We start from the raw sequence: 22743 nt of genomic DNA, 5'->3' as shown, positions 1-22743 counted from the left end.
GATTCATGATAACACAGCACTATGCTCATTTTTTGTATGAACAGAGCATGACTGAATAGGAATGCTATTGTTGTTGAATTCATCTTTAAACTGAAGCAGTAATTTTATTGAAGTTTTTGGTTAATGATGATAAATTGCTAGAGGAATGTTTCCATGTCAGAAAAGTTCTTGCTTTTACAGTGTAATCTAATTCAAAAAAATATATACTTCAATAGCCTGTAACTGTAAGGACTTGGAAGTGGTGGTACTTGACATCTGTATTCCAGTGATCTGAAAGCAGCCTGAGCACAGCTGGCCAAGATAAGTCCAAGGGCTGACCCCTATTCACTGCTGTGTGCAGGAGAGTCACAGAGTGGGGTGACTTCCCACGCCTCCTACCTCCCCAGGGCCCAAAACACCCCACAGGTACATGGCATAGCAGGGAGAATCATTGTGACCCACAATATTATCACAAATAATATAAAATTAGGCCTTTCTTCCTGAAAAGCTGAGCACTTAGGCAACAACACGAGTCCCAGTTAAAGAATACTCTGCTCTACCCAGCTACCACAGAAGGTCCATTCCAAATGATACAGAAGTACAGCAGAATTCAGCTACCCTCTCTTCCCTTTCTTTCACAAAAGCTGGGAAATCATCTCTGCAGCAGGACTTCTGTGCAGCAAGATGCATAGATTATGTCTCCCTACAAATTTCTCCACAGCAGTATTTGAAGATCTGACTCAAGGTTTGATGAATCAGACTAATTACAACAGAGAGAGCATTAGAAAAGTAGTTTGTAATTTTACAACTTATTGCTTTGTTTTCAGCAAGAAGAAGCCACTGGATTTCCTTTTTGTGCATTTTACTTTCACTTTGGAGTCTGCCCAATGGTTACATTCTCTGAAATGTACAATGTCAAACCTTCTGAGAGCAGTTACATTAGTAGAGAGGACAATAAAAAAGCCCTTTTGATTTTAGTCTGACGAAAATTGCTCAGAACTTGTGTTCTGAGCTCCTGAGCTCAATCTCTCACAGATCAATATATGTTCTTATTATCTCTCTATCGTTGTATTGGTCAAGGGGAAGTGCTTAATTTTTCACACAGATTCAATTTTAGTGTAACATAACAGACACCACTAATATTCTAACATGGTTTACTATGGCATCTTTAGAACTTACCACTGAGACAGAATGTGAAGATCCTTAAATTGCTGGCATCAGTGTTCCTGTAAACTCTGGCACAATTTCAGATGGGTTATCCTGCCAAAAGTCAGAGGAAAATATTCATCAGACAGATGATTATTTTTAATCACACTTAGCCAGTACCCATGAAAGCCTTATTTTAGAAATGCCTACTGCAGGTTTAATGATAAGACCACTACAATAGCTCTGAATGAAACACACCTGCACATTGACTTTTCAAGTGCCTGTGAACCTCAATACTGATTTTCAGAGGGTACTTTCTGTAGAAAAACTGTCCTTTCATGAAAGCAATCCAACAGATTTTACCAGAAAAAAAATAACAGTGTATTGCGGTATTAGATTTAATAAACTTCAATAGAAGGACGCCTCCTGGAAAAAAGCAAGCAAACAAAAATGCACAAAATTGGCCAACCCTAAATTAACGAAGCGTACAACTCATACACAGTTCATTTTCCTTTCAGATCAAAGGGGTTTTGAAGTTCAAATAAATTTGCCTCCTAATAGTTTTAGTACAGGACTATCTCTCTTAACATCTGAAAAATAACATTCAGAGTTGGCATTTAGCAGCTTATTTGTATTGCACCACTTCAGGAACAAGAAAACTTGTAATTTCTACCATATGTGGAAGGTTTCTTTCATTAAATTACTTCTACTTCTTGACAAAAAAGTTGAGTAAGAAAAATCCAGCAAAAGGATTATTTAAAAAAAATCCATGTATAACATAATTATTTTTGCATAAATTTGCATATGTTACTGTAAATACAGACATGTACATGCATACATTTGTTTCATTAATGTTTGTATGATTATGTTATACACTGTTTAAATTATTTCTCTTTAGGAGAGCACAAAATCTATCTTGAAGTGAGAGCAAAGAAGAAATGGGATTGATGACAAGAAATATCTAGGCAGGTGGAGCAGTGTTCTTGGGTCAGACCAGCTTTATGATCTTGTAGCACTCAAGCTGTCTCTACAATGACAGAGCAAATTCAAAACAATAAAAAAACCTGTAAGGAGTCATTATCAAGCCCTAGATGAATACAGAGGGTCTCCACATCTTTCTTCTTTGACTCAAGCTCCCAATGAAAATATTACCGTTTTCACTGTGTAACAATAAATTCCTTAGAGTGAGATTTTCAAAGACATGTAGGAAACTGGGTGTCTAATTCCCCCAGGCAGTTTTGAAAAGTGCATGATAAATATACTATAGAGCCCCTTATACATCAAACAATATCCCAGTGCACTTCACATTAATCTTTAATCTAGACACTTTAATCTTCAAATCTTCATCCAATAATCTTCAATGAAAGGTTCTTTCAGGGAGTTTACAGTATATTTAACACAATTTAAAAGCTAAAAGTGCATTGCCCTAGCTTTTAATATCCAGAAAATGTTTTATAAATTAGATCAACCACAACCTGGTAAAGGTTTCTGTATTTTTAATATCTTTGGAGGGAGATTACAACGAAAGGGTGCTGGAGGGAATGACTTAGCTGGTTAAGCACCCCAGAAGCATAGCTGCTGATTCCAGAGTTTATTCAGCATTTCACTTTTTCCAAGGTAAGGACTTGCATCTCTTTGTAGGTATGAAAACAGCACATGTTACAGTGCATACTGCTCTGTTTTGGCAGCTCTCTGTATGCACATCTGGACATGGACATAGTTTTCATATCTGTATTTTTGCCAAAAATATTAACTGTTAGAATAGTGTGCCAGGCCCATTCTGCAGGGATACAGCCAAGACTTCAACTGCTCCTGGCCTTTACTGCTCCCCTCACTGCTCTTTACCACAGCCCCTCTGAGTTCTACTGGTGGAGCAGGACTCCATGGCATCAGCCTTCACTAAATGCACAGTGGAAACACTCCTCACAATCTGTACAGCAGACTGAGGACAAAAGGCAATAGGTCAGTATGCATTAAGAGGAAAAAAGAGATAATAGCCATTATGACAAGCAGGATTTTCTGTAGGGAACCTGGTAAAGGCACATTTTGAGGAGGAATTTGAAGAACCAGCTTTGCAGAAGCATCTGAAGTGTTCCAGAGAAAGCACAAAGGTGCTGCCTTGAAAACAAGAGTTGAGGGGGAAATCGACACAGAGTGGAGAAAGGACAAATGAGCTGCTGAAAAAAAGGGAGAGTCACCTGAGAATAATGGTCAGTAAACAATACAGACAAAAAAAAAAAAAAAAAAAAAAAAAAAAAAAGAAACTGAGAAAATTACTTTTTTAACATCATTATTTGAGTTGTGTAAGGTTTTTTCTTTGGCTTCCCTATAACCTCCACAACTGGAGATGTGAGAAGGTAAATTCACCAAGGAGCACATGGAGGAGAGAGTAGTGCTATGGAAGCCAAAAGAGAAGAGCATTGCAATATGATTATTGAAGTTAAAAAAGCTGATTGACTCACAGGGTCAAAGGTGGAGTACCCACTCTGATTAGACTGGAGAAAGTACAGACGAGTTTGAGCACTTCCCATTGACTACAAAGAGTGGGAATTAGATGGAAGTGATTGTAGTATGATCCATGCATTCAGGGATGAGAGCCTCTTGGAACAATGGGTTGGCAAACACTGGGATATCTTGAATAAATGAAAGGTTGAAAGCTTGAAAATTTGTAAAAAAAGAGAAAGAAGAGAGTGATAAATTGAAGGGAAAAGGGGGTCAGACGGGGAAATGCATAAAGAGGGTGAACAGAGGACAGCAGTTGGCAAACTTTATAACTTGTGACAGACTAGAGAACTGTTTCAGAAACAGAGCAGCCAGTGATGAGAGCACTTATGAAGATCGTTTGTTTATCAGTTCTCACTGGGAAAAAATTGTCAAGATCCTTCTCAGAAAAAGAAAATGTGGTGAGAGAAGAGACTTTGAGGAATGAGTCAAAGGTGCTGAAGAGAAGATTAGGGCTATGGTGAAGATTCAATTACAGTAGGTAGGCAACTCATAGAATTGAGAAAAAAGAGTGTCTGTGCCATGGAGGGGGTCAGCTTGGTCACAAAATTTCTCTGCTGGAAATATCTATAGGAAATATCTATAGGAACAGTGGTCTTGGTGGCTTTGAGAGATTCAGAGAGAAGGCAAAAGCTGAACTCAATCAATTCAAGAACATCACTGGCTTTTGTGCAAGGAGACCAAGGGAGGAGACACAATAAGTTGCTGGTTATGTTCCACCCTTGCTAGACCAAGTCATAAGTGGGTCTTTATCTAAAACTCTCATGTGTCTGTCACAGGTGAATGGAACTTGACAAGTGGATGAATTTAATATAACATGAAGTTCCATCACTTCAAAAATGATTGCAGATCAACAAAAGGTCTCTGAATACTTGGTTTATATTCAGACATGAAACCTGAACTGGCTGAAAGATATGGACATATTTGTTCCACTGTGCTTTTTATCTCAGAAAAATACCATGATTTGTGCTTTGAGGAAAAACATATGAAATATTTCATATTTATGGGATATATTTCAGTGTGAGGACATGAAGAATTGGTGATTCAGGCTTAAATTTCCATTATTTTCATGGTCAAGCCCACTATAAGGCTAGAAAGATGCATATCACATTTCTGGCAATCCAGATGGTTTTCAGCACAGAGTTTTGAGCAGAGGCAGCAGCAAGCCCCTCAAAATATTGTCAAAGAAATGGCTTTTAAAATTTCTGAGAAAGCTGATGCTATGATTTCTATAAGGTAAATTTATAGCCCTGAGGAGCAAAGAGAACTTGGGAATAATCGTGGTACTAATGGTCCAGAAAGCTTAGTGAAAATAAACTACTGTAAAACATTGAGAATAGATTTTTTATTTTTTTTTTTAATGAAGGTATTTTCATATTAAGGATTCAGATGAAATTTTATACTGTTTTGAAAAGTCAGGATTGGAGACTAAAGGAATGACAATGAGAAAAATGGTAAAAAAATTTTATCGAAAAAGCTTTAAGAAAGACATCCTCAAGTGACATCCAAATGCACATTTAGAGGGAAACAATCAGCTGAGAGGACATAATTGATTCCCTTAAAATGAAATTTATATTGCAAATCACAAGGATCTGTGCTGGTAGTCATGACTCCAGCTTGCTGAGTAGTGTGTCACAGATGGTATCCAGTACAACAAAGAGAGAGGTCTTAGCAAGAGGAACATTATTCTCAAGCAAACATTGACACTTTCAAAACTTTAGAGATAAGAAAGAGAAACTAATGCTTGCACTGGTAATGCCCTAAAAAATTCTGCAGGAACCCAATGCTTAATTTAGCACCTTAACTTGACTGAATAGATTATCATAAAATACTCATTAATTTACACATCATTAGTCTGTGCAAACTATTTTCATGACACAAAAAAGAAGAAATCCAGTAACACCAAATATCAAAATTTAGAATGAGATTTCTCACCATTTTCCTTCTCCTTCATGAATTACTCTTTATCTATTTCCATGTAAATGCATTGAATTTAACAGATTTTTCCAAAATAGTAATAATAATTTTTTATTTCTTTAGATGTAAATGCATACATCAAAAAACTGCACCTATCCACCTTGAATTGATGTTTGTGCTTCACTAACAGGAAATGCAGCTGAGTGTAGCAACATCTGCTAGTACATCTAACAGTGGAATGAAACACTAGAAAACCACAACTGGTGTTATTTCCTCAAAATAATGTAAATCCAATATCGAATTGGTTACGTAACTCAGCCATCACAAGGTTTCATACAGTATAGAAAAGCTGCATTTTAATGCTTTATGAGGGAAGGAGAGGAGGTGTGAGGAGATGTGAGTTCTGTTTTACACTAAACTACTTTTAATGCTGTGAAATATGTGGAAGCAAGGTTAATTGAAAACCTGAAGTAATATAAAAATAGGTTCAGACTTTAATAGAAATACATATGGTATATAAAGCTCCACTGAGCCCAGGTGGATAAGTGAACATTTTCAATGCACATTAGCTGGTGAAACGAAGAAGTAGAAGCAGATAATAGTATTACTAAACTGAAATATTCTGAGAGTCTGGAAGAGAGATAAAAAACCACAACCATGGAAACATTTTATAGATAAATTTTCCTTCCCACCCAGAGAGTACTGGGTCCCCCGTTTCCCTTGACTTACTGGCTGTGGTTATCACTGCCCCAAGGAAAAGGGGGTGGCTTTCAGAGACAGACTTTAAACAAGAATATCTGGGCTCCCCACAAAGATACAGCATGGGTGAGGTACAGGGTTTCACACAACAGCTCTTTCCTGCCTCAGCACTCCTGCAGGAGAGAAGCCCAGGACCACAGAACAGAGGAATGTGCAGGTCTGCCTCTGTCCTGCAAGGATAGTTCTTTCTCCTTGGGCATGCTTTTATTAGGCTGGAGTTATAAATGATCCCTGAGAAAGTGTAGGACTCCCAGTCTGAATATGCATATAGCACAGTGTGTCCCACATCATTCTTAAAAGCCATTTAATTTTAAGCATATCTCTCTCTCTGTCTCCATAAAGACATATACAAATGTTTATTCATTGCCACACAAACTGATTCCTGCGTTTGGCTCATCTGATACTGACACATAGTAAATGCCCATGTTCTCTGTCACTTTATCTCAGACACATCAAGAGCTGACACCCCAGGCCAGCCCACCTGGACCTACTGGAAACTGTATTCTCTTCCAGTCAAATATTAGCAAATGTAACTGCCCCAGTTCTACAAAAAGCTGCCCTAATATACAGTGTTACAGTGTTATTGCTACCTAGCCTCTGCTCCAAAAGGATGCAATCTTCACACCCTCTCACTTCCAAATGCATGAATTTAATGTGGCTCTCAGGCCATATAGTCAGAATGATGGAAATACACTAAAATATCATGGCAGAGAAACTCTTTACAAAGGAAAATTCCTGAAAAGGTACTTTTTATCAAGAGGCACACCCCTCCCTCCCAAATAATGACATATAACAGATTAATGAATTACTATTATTTGCTTATTTTTAAAATGTGATACACTACAATTTATCATTCAAAATAATAGCTAACTGAAAAGCTTTTCTTTTATTACACCTGATTTAAGATGTCTTTATCTTATGGCAATATCATGCTTTCCTGTGTTTGAGACTAACAGACAGTAACATCACTCCCACATTTGAAGACCATGCCTTAAGCACAATAATATATTAAAGTCTGAATGCTCATGAGGATGTATGTGAAAAGCAAAGCTTGTATTTCATTAGCTGCACCCCAATCAACACCTAATTGCATGTGTAGAACATGCTAATTTAAACGCTACTGCATGTGTGACATAGCTTTGAAAACTCTGGCTTAAATTAACAATAATTTTTTGTACTTTCATTTTTTTGCCACTGATTTACAAAGTACAATCAAACCCCTTTGATTTCATAGTTTAAAAGCAGTACGTTTTGCTGTTACCAGGATCTGAAATATGTACTCAGGCAAGGATTCAGCACCTTCCAAACCCCATTTTGTGAACTAGAATACTTCTAAACTGAAACCCATATCTCCCTCTTTACAAGGCAGCCAGCTCACATAACCAGATGTTGATAATCACACTGAATTATAACTCAGAACTTATTAGGTTAACAACTTGAGAAGAAGTACCCACCATCAAAGCAGCAAATTTAAACTTATTTTTATCTAGCAATTTGCTACAAAAGGATGTACTACCAGGATGTACTACACCACTTGGTGTGCAGACCTGCCTCATATTGATGCATCCTTTTGCTTTTTTAAGACATTAGCCCAAACCAATGAAGTCAATGGAGAAGGGTATTTGCTCCAAGAAGGACATGCCCACGTCTCCACCTACCTTCCACAGAAATGCTGTCCCACAGCCTCAGCACAGCAGTTCTTTGCTATAGGCCCATTTTTTTTCTCCCAATCTATCTTTCCAAACCTGGTTCTAGACATAAAGACTTGTGTTTTTGGCACAAAGACACATTGGTGTAAGTATTTAACACATCACTTTCTTTTTTAATAAAGTTAAAACCATACAGCTTGAAACAGTATGCTGAACTTATTTTTCATCTTGCATCCACATAAACAGTTACATCAAAGGCATTTTTAGGTACTTTGTCCATTTCAGAAGATTCCCTTCGAAAATGCATTTGAATGAATGTTACCCTTTTCTACAGAGATTTGGCTAAACATTTTTGTTACAGCAAATTTGTTTAGCATGGTAATTCAATCAGTATCCCAGGAGGCTCATCCTTCACAAGATGCCTGCCTGCAGGTCTACCTGCAAAGTTATATTATGGCAGTCTTCACAGATAACAAAGTACAGAAACTCTAATGCATACAGCAGCACAATTGTCTGTCAGAGGCTGTCTAAAAAACCCAAAAAAACCACAAGAAAAATCCCCCCCTCTCAATTTCCCACAGAAATATTCCTGCTATAACAGTGCTTCATTTCAGGAACCAGTGGGCATAAGCTGTATTGCAATCACTTAAGACAAATAGTGAGGAGAGTCCATGAACAATTTCTATTTCCTGGACAAAGCAAAGAGCATTACTGCTTTTCAGAGGAAAGGTGAAACTGTAGTGATCAAGCTGTGAACTGAATAAATATAAAGACTATGAAGTGATTTACCATTCTTACTGCAGCCAGCCAGCAACAAAGTCAATCTCTTTGGCTGAGGCAGTGATTAGTGAGTGCGGTTGACCTGTGATACCCACTGCTTTTAATCCAATGGTTTGCACATTATGTTACAGGCTGAACTTGCAGAACAATATTTATTCCTTTTGAAACCTTTTCCTTTTCCTTTTTTTTTCAAAGATTTTATTTTCACAGAGTGCTTAAGTAAAGGACTATGTATAGTTAAATAATTGAAAATAATTACCAGCAATATCATAATATGATTTAGTATAATTTGCATACATATGTGATTACATACATTTGGCACTGATAAAGAACAATGAGTCTAAATTAGAGTCTTGCTAAAGTGGACTTGTAAACTGGTTTTATTCTTTTTTTTTTTTTTTCCATATCCTTGAAATAATTTAGATAATAGACATCTATTCTTTTTAATAGCCAGGCATTTATTGCCATTTTGCAGCTATCACATGAAGCTCTTTTTATGCTCTTTTTACAGTCCAGGTCTTCTACTTAAAGATAACTGACAGGTTTTAGAGGAAGTTGGAATCTACAGGCTTCACGTTTACTATCACATCAGTTCAGTTCTGGGGCTGATTATCATCATTATGTTACACCTTGTAGTGTCCCATGTGTGACAGGTGCCCCATTAAAGGTATCACCTCTTAAATTAACTGTGTCAGGAACAGATAAAAAAAGCAGATAGATGCTGGAAAGGCAGGAGAAAAAGGGACAGATGCCATCATTAGATTAGCAGTGGTATTTCCCCTGGTAAGAAAACTTTAACATTAGTGATGTTGTATTTTTTCATGTATAGTTTCTATAATCGTTTTTCCCATGTACAAATATGAAGATGCATTTATACTGCCAAATAAAATCACAACAGGTTTTGAGTGAGAGTCAAGTGTCTTTGATAATCCTTTATGAAAATAAGCCATTGGAGGAGTCTCAGATATCTCACAATTTCCTGCTCACAGGCCACCTTGGCTCTCCACCATATTTTCAGATGAATGAAGGCACTGCAGTTGTTCAAACTCTTTCAGGAGAAGCTCATGCTGAAAACAAGGGCCCAAAACTTCAGCATACACAGTTAACCTGTCATCCTGATCATCTCAGTATGAAGATGTTACACTGAAATCATTAATAAAATTTTCAGTCTCTTAAATCCTTATTCACAGCAGGCAGTCAAATATAATTTTTAGTTCAACAATTTCAAACATGTTTGTGCATTGTTGTGGCTTCAAGAGTGCTGAAAGCTATTTACTTATGCAAATCTTGAGATTTAGTACACAAAGAAACAGATGCATGAGACATTTGCAAGGCAGTGAAAATGAAGTGTCACATGTTGGACTGGGAAACAAAACTTGGAGGAAAAAGAAAGGTGTGCCCTATTTCACCCAGTCCTCATCCCTGAAGGGCTGAAGGAAGAACTCAAAAGGAGATCTTGGTAGCCACTGCAACTCATAAAGTGAGAGCAGCAATATGGTTTTGAACAAACTTCACAACTATATTTGTCATCAGACTACTTTCTGCACAGGGGCACTCCCACATATATTAAAGTATTAGATTATTTTTTTCCCTTTAAGATGAGGAATCAATAAACTGTAAAAAAACCCTAACTTATCAAGAATCACAAAAGAGAACAAGAGAAATGTTTTGAAGACTGGAGAGAAGGGTTTTAGGCCTCCACTATTCCAAGAGCTTTATCTGTTAACTGTATGCAAAAGAAGACTGGTGACCATAACTGAGATAATACTTGTTACAAAGAGGTTCTTTAATACCAAGAAGAAAGGGATAATAAGATCTAGTTGCTAGAAGCTGAAACAAAGGGAATTAGAGTTACAAATGCAACTCTCTTTTTCTTAAATTAACCATTAGACACTCTAAGGAGGAGCAGTGCATTCACTAGAAAATTGGATTGGGTATGGTTTAGCAACTTGTTTCAGTTAAAGAAACCTATTAAAACTCATGTTGCTGTAACCAAGTGGAGTGCCATGATTTATGATATACAAGGAGATCTGATCTAGCCTTTAATGAAACTGGTGCAAGCTGTTGGCTATGGATGCCACGGGTCTGAGGATTTTGCCTTTACTACATGACAAGTGGACGTGAACCTGTTAATGCTGGAAGTGGAATTGCCTGGTACATTTTCCACATACATTTAATAAAAACATCTGTGCAGGAAATGCTTCCCAAAGGACATGCTCAGACTTGTTTCAGGGGGCATCAGCTCTTACTCAGGCCTTGAGCATTAATATATATGATTCCATTATCCTTTCTCATTAGGTAGTACTAGAAGCTCTCTTTGCTCATGCAAATAATACATGGCAGACGGGACAGCCCTATCAGGTCCTTTTGGGAGGAGAGAAGCTCTTTCCTGATTAGTTTAAGTATCCTTCGAGAGACATTAGTAATCTAATTCAACCATTTTAAATAGAGGAACAGGAAAAGGCTTGCATTACTGAAATAAAAGGTATTTCTAGCACCTACTAACTTCCAACACCATGTATCTTACCACTTCACTTCTTTTTTGAAAATTAACCTTATTTAAAAAGAGTAACATATTAAAATGTAGGTGAAATTTTCTGCCCAATAATTTTACTAAAATATGTAAAGGCATACTTAATAGATCAGCTTTTTACTATGACTCAAAGTTCTATACTGAAAATTTTATTCAAGTTTCTCTAACAAGAAAACAACATTTGAGATGCATGCCTGAATGTCACATGTAAGTATTTCTGCAATATTTCTCTCTAACCCTTACAATTTTTCCATGCAAATCAACAGGAAGCACAGGCAGACTAGGCATTCACCCCTTACGTGGATCAAAATTAATATTTAATATCTACAGCACAGAAGCTCTAATACTGATGTGAAATTGGGGCCTAATTGAGGAAGATCTGCTGATCTAACTAGCTGTCCTATCCCTAGGGAGCTGTTAGAAGCCTGTAAGTGACAACATCATAATCATCTTCAAAATATATATTAATTAGTTATGGGGATATGTTATTGAGACATCAGGAAGTTGTATTTCATGTAAATAGCAACACTGTTAACTATTTTCTAATACAATAGCCATGCCCATAGGTTGCTGTTTTAATTTCTCCATTTCTAACCACGTCCCTTTCCTGGAAAAACTGTGTGGTCTGAAAAAAATCAAAGAAGTTTGGCATCATCTGTGAAGTTGTTATTCCTCCAGGGTTAAGTTCAGCTCTGTGAAGAAAGGTCTCAAATTCCACTTGGTGTTGCACAAGGGTGCATCATCCTTGTGATTAAAGCCACCTCTGAGCTTCTGCATTGAGGTATTGCACTAGAGAGTGACAAATGCACTCAGTTGGACCAAGGGAAGAGGGCTGGAGGAAACCATTACCACATCTCACAAGCCTCCCTCAGCACCAATTCACAAAGATATGTTGTTAGTGCACCAAAGTGGGGCTTGTCAGATGCAAAAGCTTTGGCTTTTATCTCCGGGACTCCATTTCAAACCACGAGACAAAGGTGAGCTCTGCCTTTAACGCTTGCCTGATGTGCTGCTCCCACACACTCGGTGCTGGAGCCCTCACAGAGCAGCCCAGCCCCTGCAGCAGCCACAGACAGATGTGTCACTGTGGCAGATGTGTCACTGTGGCAGATGTGGCACAGTGACAGATGTGGCACCTGTGACAGATGTGGCACCGTGGCAGATGTGGCCGTTCTGGAGCACAAGGCCTTCTCAGCTGCACTCCTGTTTCTCTTGTGTTACTTGGAACGAAGTCATAAACCCCAAACTCTCTTTGTGCAGGGGCAGAAAACATGGACACATCTTGGTGCAACATCAAAACATTTCAGAGTGCCATGTCGAGGTGGCTGTGCTGGGTGGCCCAGCTGGCCACCTGTCACCCAGTGCCACTCCCTCACCTCCCCCTCAGCAGGGCAGGGGGCAAATGAGACTGATACTCGTGGTTTGAAATAAAGCCAGGGAGATCACTCACCAATTACCATCAAAGGCACAACATACCTGACATGAGGAAAATTAATTTATTGCTAATTAGAAGGGTTTGATGGTGAGGAACAAAGACTAAAACAGGTTTCTCACAGCTGTTTTTCTCTGTTGGAGCTGCCAGGGCTGCTGCTCAGTGTGTCCCTCACGCAGGGCTCACGGCTCCCCTGAGGCCCGGCCCCACTGCCCTCACGGGCCCTGCACAGCAAAAGCACAAATCCTGCAGTGAACAAAGCACAGGAGACCTGTGCCACAGCTAGCACATGCTGCTACACAAAAACCACCTCCTCAGACCATTGGGCTCTTTTCCCTGCTCCAAAAAAGGCTTTACCCTCAAGCTACATCCATGTGGTCAATAACTCTTGCAGAAATTACAAGTTATTATGCATAAATTGGGCCCTAATTCTGGAGTAACTATCCACACATATTCTAATCTTGCTATTTTCAAAGGAGCAGCTCTCCACCAAACCTAAGAACAGCTTCAGAGGCTCCACCATCTCTAAAGCCCTTGCAGGTGAGGCAGCCTTGCCACGCTCCTGGTGAGTGACACTGCTGCTCTTGTTCTGCCAGCAAATACACAGACTGCACCCATTTAAAGAAGGAAAAAAAAGGTAGAGCTGCATTATAGCACTCTCCATTTTTATTTTTTTTTTGTCAGTGATAGCTATCAAACTGGTTCACTTGTAAGCACAGCAGGGAGCTGCTCTTGGTGTAGTGGATGTCCTCAGAAAGCTGTGACAGCCACGGGACAGGGAGCATGCACGATTCTGCCAAGCATCGCTGGTTCTGGGTCAGTACAGGAACTTGTTGGCACAGGACTTGTAACCTGGCACCTGAGACACAACCAAGCTAGAAGAGCAGCCTGAAATCCGGCTTTTGAGGAGGAAATACATCTGCCAGTATTTGATTTCTGCAGGATAACTTGTGGAATATGATTATGGTGATAAATTAACTTTGTAAGAGTCCATGCTGCCTCTAGAATTTGTGCCAGCACTGGTTACTGCTTCAGAGGAGGAGCTACAGTGACAGATCCTAGCACTGCAGCATGCATTCCCAGGAATGGTTTGGGATGGAGACATGGGAGTACAGTCAGAGTGTAAGAAAGGAATCATGCCTTTGAAGAGGAACAGAAGGGTCTGCCTCTGAAAATCATCTATTCTTCCCTCCTCTAATGGAGATTTCTGAGCTGTACTGATGCACAGTATGCACAGTATGAAGTTTTTTTTTAATAAGATAATAAGCCTGTGCTTGTACATTTGGCACCTGAGAAACCAGTGGTGGAGTTGTAATATTTTGTCTGATGCCTCCTAGGTAGCAGATAAATGTGCTAGGCAGGGATACATGAGGGTTTCTCCCAAGAACCAGAGATACATACAGCACCTGATTTGAATTTGCACAGATGTTTTGGAAGGACAAGGTTCATGGCCTTGATAATACTATCACAGATCTAACAAGATTTATAAAGAGAGAAAAGGAATGCATTATATTAAATATATGAAATTAATGGTGATTAAGAAAGAGAAGTTCCATGGTAGAGCAATGAACCTTTTGGAGTCCTGACACAAGCAGTAAAAAGCCTTGACAAAGAGAGAGGTGAGAGCTGCCAACACATAGGAGGCATCCTTGGTCTTCCATGTTTCCTGTATGATTCCCCTCAGGGACATTGCTGGCAGCTACACAAGAGAAAAAACCACCCAAAATATGCACTAGTAGAGGTACAGGAATACAGGAACTGCTAGAAGCAGCAACATGGTGCTAAACTGATGTCTCATAAGTCTTTATTTTCTATGCTTGCTAATACATTAGCTTCATAATAAATATCCAAATCCTATGCAGTCTTTGGCAATAAAAGCATTGACCTTTTATGATAATTTTGTGTTGTTTCTAATAATATTTACTAGCTAATTTGAAAATCTTTCAGTCATCAGTACAAATTAACAAAACTCTTGGGTGGGCATTAGGGTTTAAAATTTGTAATTAGCTCTTACCTACCTTCAGCTTGAAATTAATTCTGACACTAAGGTAAATAAAACTCAAAAAAATTCATCTACTCTGTATTAGCAGTAAAATCAGTTTTCCAGAAATAAATGTTGGCTACAAAAATTTTTCAGTATTTCCTCTTTCTGCAAACTTCAAACCCAATCTTTTTATCACAAAATCCTAAGTATAATCAGAAAATAATTATATTCTAGCTGAGTTGTAAATTAAATCAGAATTGCTAAACACAAATTCCTATCTCAGACTGGATCATTACTGTACTAAAGAAAATTAAGATGCACAGGCCCCCTCCTGAGCTGAGTATTGTCATGCAGGACCCTATGTGTTCTGCCACTTACAAAAGGAAATATGGACATTTTGTAGGATGCAACAACTTTGTAACTTTCTCAAAAAAAGCTTCCACATACAATAGCCTTTTCAAACCATCAGTAAAATGGGTGGACTCACATTAATCTGTGGATGATTCACAAATGTCTAATATTTTCTGTACCACCACTCCATCTCCTCCTCTCCTCACCACACAAACCCCCAACCAGCCACAAAGCCCTACCTGTTTCTGGAGTCAGTATTTCATTAATTTATTGTGGTGTCAAAATTACAATTTGCTTTTCCATCTCCCAGGGACAGCACTGTTGTTATTATTTCTGTATACCTGCTGCTCAATGTTTATTTCTTCAGGTCTTTCCCAAATTCTTCTGTTTATTGAGCAGCTCTAAACTCTCTCATGCTATAAGTACAATACTTCAGAGGGCTATGCATTCCTCTCAACCCCATTCTCTCAATCCATCTTTCCTTCCCAGATACAAGCTCCCAAGAAGGAAGAAAACCAAACCAAACCCATCCCAGACTTTCCCTCAGTGTCTCTGTAAATATGATTTCCCAGATACTTGGCCTATATTTTCCTTCTATTTTGTGGGTTAAGCATGAAATCATTAAGCTCAATGGGATGGAGAGTATCTTCTTTGCCACTTTGCCAGAAGAATTCAATTCCAGTCAGAGATTCCTTTTTGTTTCCAAACCTTTTAGCGCAAATGCCTCAAAAATTTAATTTGCAGTTAAAAAAAAAACACCAAAAACCAAAACCCAGCAAAAACATATTTGTATATATATTGACTTGTCAAAAAAAATAGTATTTTGGGATCATTTAATGTGTTTGAACTAAAAATTAGTTTTAGTTGCACAATTTAAAGTCCTTTCCTGTGATCTGCTGTAGAAACCACCAGAATACTGGAGAGAGAGAAAGAGAGAGAGCATATCTAAATAGAAAAGCCATGCATGTTTATACACAGTGGTAAACAAGAGTTACTTGGAACACAGCTGTATTTCTGTGGTTTTCTCATTTTCTCATTGCTGGGTGCACAGCACAACACTGTTGGATGATCCAAGCTGCTGACAGCAGTAAAAAGCCCGATTACTACTGCTCTAGATCTGTCAATATTTACCATTTGAAAGATGGGCAGATCTGCTTGTCTGAATGAAACAAGGCAGAGGAAAAGGAGACTGCTGCAAATTTGGCTCTGCAGAGTCTAAGGAGTGAAGTAGGATGTGGCATAATCAGAACAACTGCAGAGGAATGTCACATACTGAGCACAACTAGCCAGCACAAGAGGAGCAACTTGACCTAATCAGTTTAGAGAGAAAAAACCAAAACCACCTGGTGCTCAGCAGTGCAAGCTGGTCTCTACATTAAAGTTAACCTGGACTAGTGAGTGAGAGGGGAGGGAAGAAGCATGATCAGAGTGTAGCTATGTGCATGAGGGAAGGCAGAGCAATGTAAAAAATTCATGGCTAGCACAACCACAGGAAATGATGTCTTACTGGCAGATGTTTGTTTTAAAGTTTTCCACAACTCTGACTATGCACTATACTGAGCAGCAGTGCTCTCAGTATGCTCAGAACCACAGCCAGAGGAGAGCAGGACCTGCCCTGAGGAGCAGCCACTAAGAGAAAAGCTTCTGAGGAGCACCCCTGGAAAAGCCAGCTGCTCACTGTCCCTGCAGCGCCAGCCGGGCACGGCTCTGCCCCTCAGCTGCCAGCCCAGCCCCTGGCCAGCCTCCCCTGCTGCCTCCCTGCTTCTCTCCTGGCTTCTCTCCGTTGTCTTATAGGGACCAAAACAGATTTTCAACTTCCTTTTCCTCTCTCCAAAACAAATAAATTGCAATGTTTTAAGTCAGAGGCATTTATAAGACCTTGTGTACCTCAGGTCATTAGTTACTCCCGTAATGAGCTTAAAATCTTGTATGTGACCTTCCAAAAAGGCACCTAGTCCTGACTGCAGAATGTCAAGAACTGGAAAACCTCAGCACTCCCTTAGGTTCATTCAAGGTTAATCAGCACCACTGTTCACCTTCTGTTTGATTTCTCATTTGAATTTATTATGTTTCAATTTCCAGCTGATGATTCTTGCTATGATTTTACTTCCTGGATGAGATAACTACATGGAATAAATAGTCTTTCTTATGGAGAGGAAACACTACAAACATCTTATCTTTCTTTTCAGCACCTTTCTTGATGTGTCACAGCACATAAATTTGAACTTCTGAACAAGAAGCATTCAAATAGCAGAACCATGGACGTTGCATAAATTGCTTAGACCTAAATGATGGTTAATATTTTCATTGGTTACTAAATTATTTCAAATTATTTGCTTTCTTAATGTAATTAATACATTGTCCTGCATCCTTCCCAGGATGGAAAATAAATAGTAAAGCACACTCCAGTCTTAATCACTTAATTGGTGATCTTGCCACTCCTGTTGACTAACAGGCAAAATTATAACCAGGATGTAACCTTTTCCTAATTGACCCATTTTTGTAGCCATAACAACTATATTTTTTCTCCTGATCACTCTACTTTTCCATTTCAATTTTCTCTTTCATGAATTCTTTATATGGATTACTATAATTTTTTCCATTATTACAAGGTTTGTTATTAATATCTTATCAGTTCCAGCTGTCAGTTCAGATCCAAGTTAGAGCAGCCTTTAAGCCAAATCTTTCCTCATTCTTGAAAGAACACTTGGAACTTTCTGGACACTAAATACATTCTTCCTGAACAAATCCAGATTTAAACTTCTGTTTTTGTCCTGTGTCATTCCACCACCCCCACACCCTCTAAAATTTCACATTGACAAATTCTTAGCAAAACAGACTTTTGGAAAGGCATTTTCCTATGACCAAGGCTGCCTCCTTCAGTGATGTGATATAACAAACTGCCAAGCTTTGTGATTAATATTTCTAATATAAAATAGTAGTCTGACATTTTGGATACACAGCAATATGTCTCAATTAAAGGATCATAAATATAGAGGGAATCACATTACATGAATGAGTGCATTAGCTTCTGGAATTCTCCTTCCATTTTTTTTGCTGAATAGCACATACAAAGGGCAAAGTTAAAAAATAACCTTCCTGTGTATAAGCAGTACAAAAATCTGTATCTGACACTTGCATATAAAGCCACAAGTGCATTGGCCATGAGCTTTTGAAAACTCTGATTGTATTTCTATGCAGAAGCACACACATTATTGCACACATGCTTCTAAATAAATGGGCTTTAAGGCTGAAAGGCTTTCAGATAAGGGATATAAATATAATAAAGTATAATCTATAATTCTTTGCACACATTATAGCAATATGTTCTGTTACTTCATGTCTAAATTTTAGAACCTTTGCATTTTTTTGACACTTTAAGTGTCAGTGGCCAATATTATACTGAATTCAGCTTTTGTGTTTCACATTGAACACATGCTACGTTCTAATTCAGTGTTTTGAAATAAATCATTTACTTTCTAACTTTTCTTCCTTCTATCATCAGAGTAATTTAACACATGTCGTTTCCTGCAATGCTATCCAATTCACACATCAGCAGGTGGTATATAATTTTTCCTTATTTCCCCCCTTTTTTTACTGTATAGCTTTTGTGTGTTTAGATAGGACCCATCTTATTTAAAAAGCAGAGCAGCACTGTAGAACAATGACAGTTTCTACAACAAGTATCTAAGAGTTTTTAATTACTCTTGTCACTGTACCATTTAGTAACTGCTTCACTTAGAGATTATGACTTTAAGCCAATGATAGATTTAGCATATGGCCCATATTAATACATTCAAAGAGCAATTACCAATATCAACTAAGCTAAAGCTATATGGACTAATTCATGTGCATGCTTAATGCAAAAACAACAAAAAACCCCATAATTCATCACTTGCATGATCCCATATGCCAGACACAAGGATGTACTTCTGCACATTCTTCCACTGCCCTTTATAGAAACCTTTTATAGCTGTTCCTGGCTACTTTGCCTGCTGCAATCATTACTTTTGTCAATATAGTGAAGATTTTTCTCAGATAATTTCTTTACATTTCTTCTGAACTAATCTTCTCTACATTTTTAAACAACAGGAAATACAATGGAAAAAAAATAAATGTAGACACAATGATAGAAGGTTTTGGAGTAGAACCAACAGTTAAGAGAAGACACTCAAAAAATATCAAGATCAGTACATGAACTACATTCAACCCTCATCAAAATACCAAAAACCAGAAAGGTCCTTGAAGAAGTCAAGTAAACCAGAGCCATACTCTCAACCATCACTGAAGTTGAAAGAAAATCTGTGGTGAGTCAATCTCTTATTTCTGTATTCTTTAAACACATAAGTTTATCATCCTTTAGCAAACTACGCATAAAGCAGAATAACAGCTCTGCACAGCCTAAATGAAGAGTTTGGTTTTTCAGACGAACATTTTTGTTTCCTACAGTAGCAATTATAGGAGACACTAGGAGTTGGCTAGAAAGCTCAGTACAATCTATAAACACTTATTCATAGAACCACTGGGTGGACACTGTATTGGAGCCAAGTCTTACATTCAACATTCCCGTTGTGAAACAAGTCTGACATTTCTGTCTGTCTCCCTTTTTTTAAAGGACAAATCAATTTGTAACAGAGAGACAGCAGTTTGCCACCAACTGTGCCCAAGATCAAAATGAATTAATGATATTGAAATAAAGGTAACTGTGCAGTAAAGAGCAAAAAACTGGAAATAAAGAGTAATATAAAATGGAGATCTGAATTAGAAAGGCGCACAAAAAAAAAAAGATTAGCCAACAAAGCTCCTCTACTTTTCCTAATTTCCTCCTACTAATTCTTTGTATTGTAGCAAATTCATCAGCTGTTCCACACATGGTCACCTCTTTTATAAAAGATTGCTATCTTTTGTGTTTGGCTTGAAGCTAATGTTATCTACTCTTTTAGAAAATGATACTGGATATCCCTTTCAAACAGCATCAATTCTTTATCTCTGCTGCACTTTGTTGTTATCCTGCTCAGATGTATCTCACATTTCTTGTGGGCAGGCATTATCTGGGGATCTGGCATCACTTCTGAAGCAATGGATCTATTGCATCTCTCACCTCCTCAGAATGGAAAAAAAGTAGTTTGCTTGCAGCCTAAACACGTTCATCTGAACACGTTTATCAGCTTACATTTCTACATTAGCAACTTAGAGCTATGTTCATGAATCAAACAAAAATATCCAAAATAAGTATTGGCAACATTAGTAACAATAAATATTTGTACCAAGGAGAGACACCAGCTGAGTTTCAAGATGAATACTCCTGCACCCCTTCTGAAGAGAGCGCTGCCCTGGGCTGAGCAGGCACAGCAGAAGGTGTGCACAGCCCGAGCTGTGAACATGCCATCAGCTCTCAGTGTCCCACAGGCAGCCAGCAGGCCTGCCAGTCTGCACCTCCAGGAGCAAAAACATGCTTGGAGCAACTTCTGCAGCCTGCAGATTGTTCCACTTGCACTGGGATTCTCCCAGTACAGATCAGCCCAGAGAACTGAAAACACATCTCTGGCAATGGTGCAAAATGTCTTTGTACTGCTTGTGGGGCAGATGTACTGCTTGTGGGGCAGAGTAGGACTTCTCAAGCCAGCTTTTTTAGCCTCCCATGACAGCTGAGGTGCCTTTCATAATATTGGATGCATTATTTTTTTTAAGCTGGTGCTCACATCAATCATGCTGGATAGAGAAAACCCATCTGAAAAATCCCTTCTTTCCTGACTTGGGATGGAGTCTAGAGACATGCTGAAAGATCATGTTAGGATAAGGGAGGAATGAACTTCTCCCCGCTCCAGCTGTTCTCTGAAAGGCACTTGTTTTTTATACAAAACACTTAAACAGTCATAGAATTAGATGCTGGAGTCCTGATGTTCTGAAAAGTTTCTGTCTTCTAAGCTACAAGGCTACCCTTTTTCTTCTGCAGAGAATAAAAGATGGTACCACCGTCTCCTCCTCTTCCCTAAATGATACGTACAGCCTGATCCTACTCTTTCAGAGATGTCCTAAGTTAACCAAAATGTTTAGATTGTAATCAGCATTCAGAAATTGTTGTTATTGAGTAACTCCCTGCAGAGCCAAAGCCTCAAGAAACAGACAGACACAAATACCACAGAACACTTCTAAAATTAGCAGATCTAAGTTGGTTAGAAACAGAGGGATCAGAAAAATACTTAGCAGCAGCTTAATTATTCTCAAAAATTTTCACTCAGATCCATGTTAGATGAAAATCTGTACCTGTAAAGAGGCTGCAGGAAAGTTTGGATCTTCTTTTTAGGCACTTCCAGAATATCTGTTAATGGTACTTCAACTGAGCTAGAAACAGCAGCCTATGTAATTATGGATGGCCACAGATATAGTAGCAGAGTGCCTCTACAGGAGACAAAAGAGAAGGCTGAAGTGATATATCCATAAACTGATTCTGACCTGACTGTGGAAGACACATATGTTATGATGTGATGCCTACTGCAGCCAGGCTGGAAATTTTGCACTGCTATGACTACTAAAACTTTTGATTAAGAGTTCAGAAAGAAGACTACAAGGGACTGAAAAATCAACCTGATATATAAACAGATCTTTCCCCAATATTTAGCAAACTTCTGGTATCAGTACTGCAACATGTATTTTTTGCAGCAAGTTCTAGCATTCTGCATTCCCCTGAATTGTGTGATTTCTTTGATGTAAAACACATAATTTCTAAGTTTAAAACCCATAAAATCAGAGTTCCATAAAAAGTATGGCACAGAGTGGATGCTCTGGAAATTTTACAGCATCCTATGTCTGGCTGAGCTTACTTTACTGCCAAGGAAAAAAGTCCTTTTAAGTACAAGATTAGCACTCAGCCCTTAAACAGTAATGTCTGTTCTCTTTAGAATTTAATTACAAATAACAACAGAGGATAAAAATAAATAATTTGAATACAGTTATATGATGATGAAGACTTTCTTGACAAATACTTAAAACAGAAATGGTGGAGGTGTTAATGATAATTTAGATGGTTGTCTGGAAGAAGCTTCTCTAGAGTCCATGTTTTTATTACCTGCTTAGTCATATACATTTTCCCTAATAATATTACTTCTGTTAGTGAGTAAAATAGTTCTTTGGGATATTCACTTAACTAGATTAATACAGAAACTGGAAAAAATGAATGTAGGAACACAAGCTGGGCATTAAGAGACTCCTTGGTTATTTTACTGAGAAGTTCCAATTTATAGGTCTCTAAATTATGTGACAGCTACTTTCCTGGAAAATGTTCACTCGACTCCAGTGCACTTCAGCAGGGTGGTGAGATTTTGTCCCAGCACAGAACTGGGCAATGTTTAATGCATCCTCATCACTGAAATCTTTTCTCTCTGTAGGACCAGGAAACAGTGGCTCTCTTCTAGAAGGTTATACATTTAAAACAGGGGCTGCACAACAGGTCACTCTGGGTGGTTTACTTGGCTTTTGAGTAATTTTTTAAGGTAAGGCCATATGTCCTTTTCCTCTTTGTTGCATGCTACGTGTTTCCATGTTTCTCTTCTTGGTGTTCTCCTGAACTCCAAAAGACGAAACTTCCACTTCTCCTAACATGCCATGTTATGATACACACTGTGCCCTGGTCACTTTCTCAGGAAAAGGGAGAGCTGGACCTGCATCATCTGAAATACATCTTTGCCCAGGCTTCCTTTCAGCTACTGCA

The 22743-nt window shown here is 38.4% G+C and overlaps 1 protein-coding gene across 1 annotated transcript in view; it reads right to left on the bottom strand.

Annotated features, from left to right (window-relative positions):
- Positions 1 to 22743, bottom strand: part of SEMA6D (semaphorin 6D) — a 201934-nt gene that overhangs the window by 126806 nt on the left and 52385 nt on the right. The window contains exon 2 of the mRNA XM_056500281.1: positions 1159 to 1239. The gene's annotated coding sequence lies outside the window, so the exon portion shown is untranslated. The remainder of the gene's footprint in view (positions 1 to 1158; positions 1240 to 22743) is intronic.

Source organism: Oenanthe melanoleuca, chromosome 10, assembly GCF_029582105.1.
Source record: "Oenanthe melanoleuca isolate GR-GAL-2019-014 chromosome 10, OMel1.0, whole genome shotgun sequence".
Lineage (NCBI taxonomy): Eukaryota > Metazoa > Chordata > Aves > Passeriformes > Muscicapidae > Oenanthe > Oenanthe melanoleuca.
This window is presented reverse-complemented; position numbering and strand designations above follow the sequence as displayed.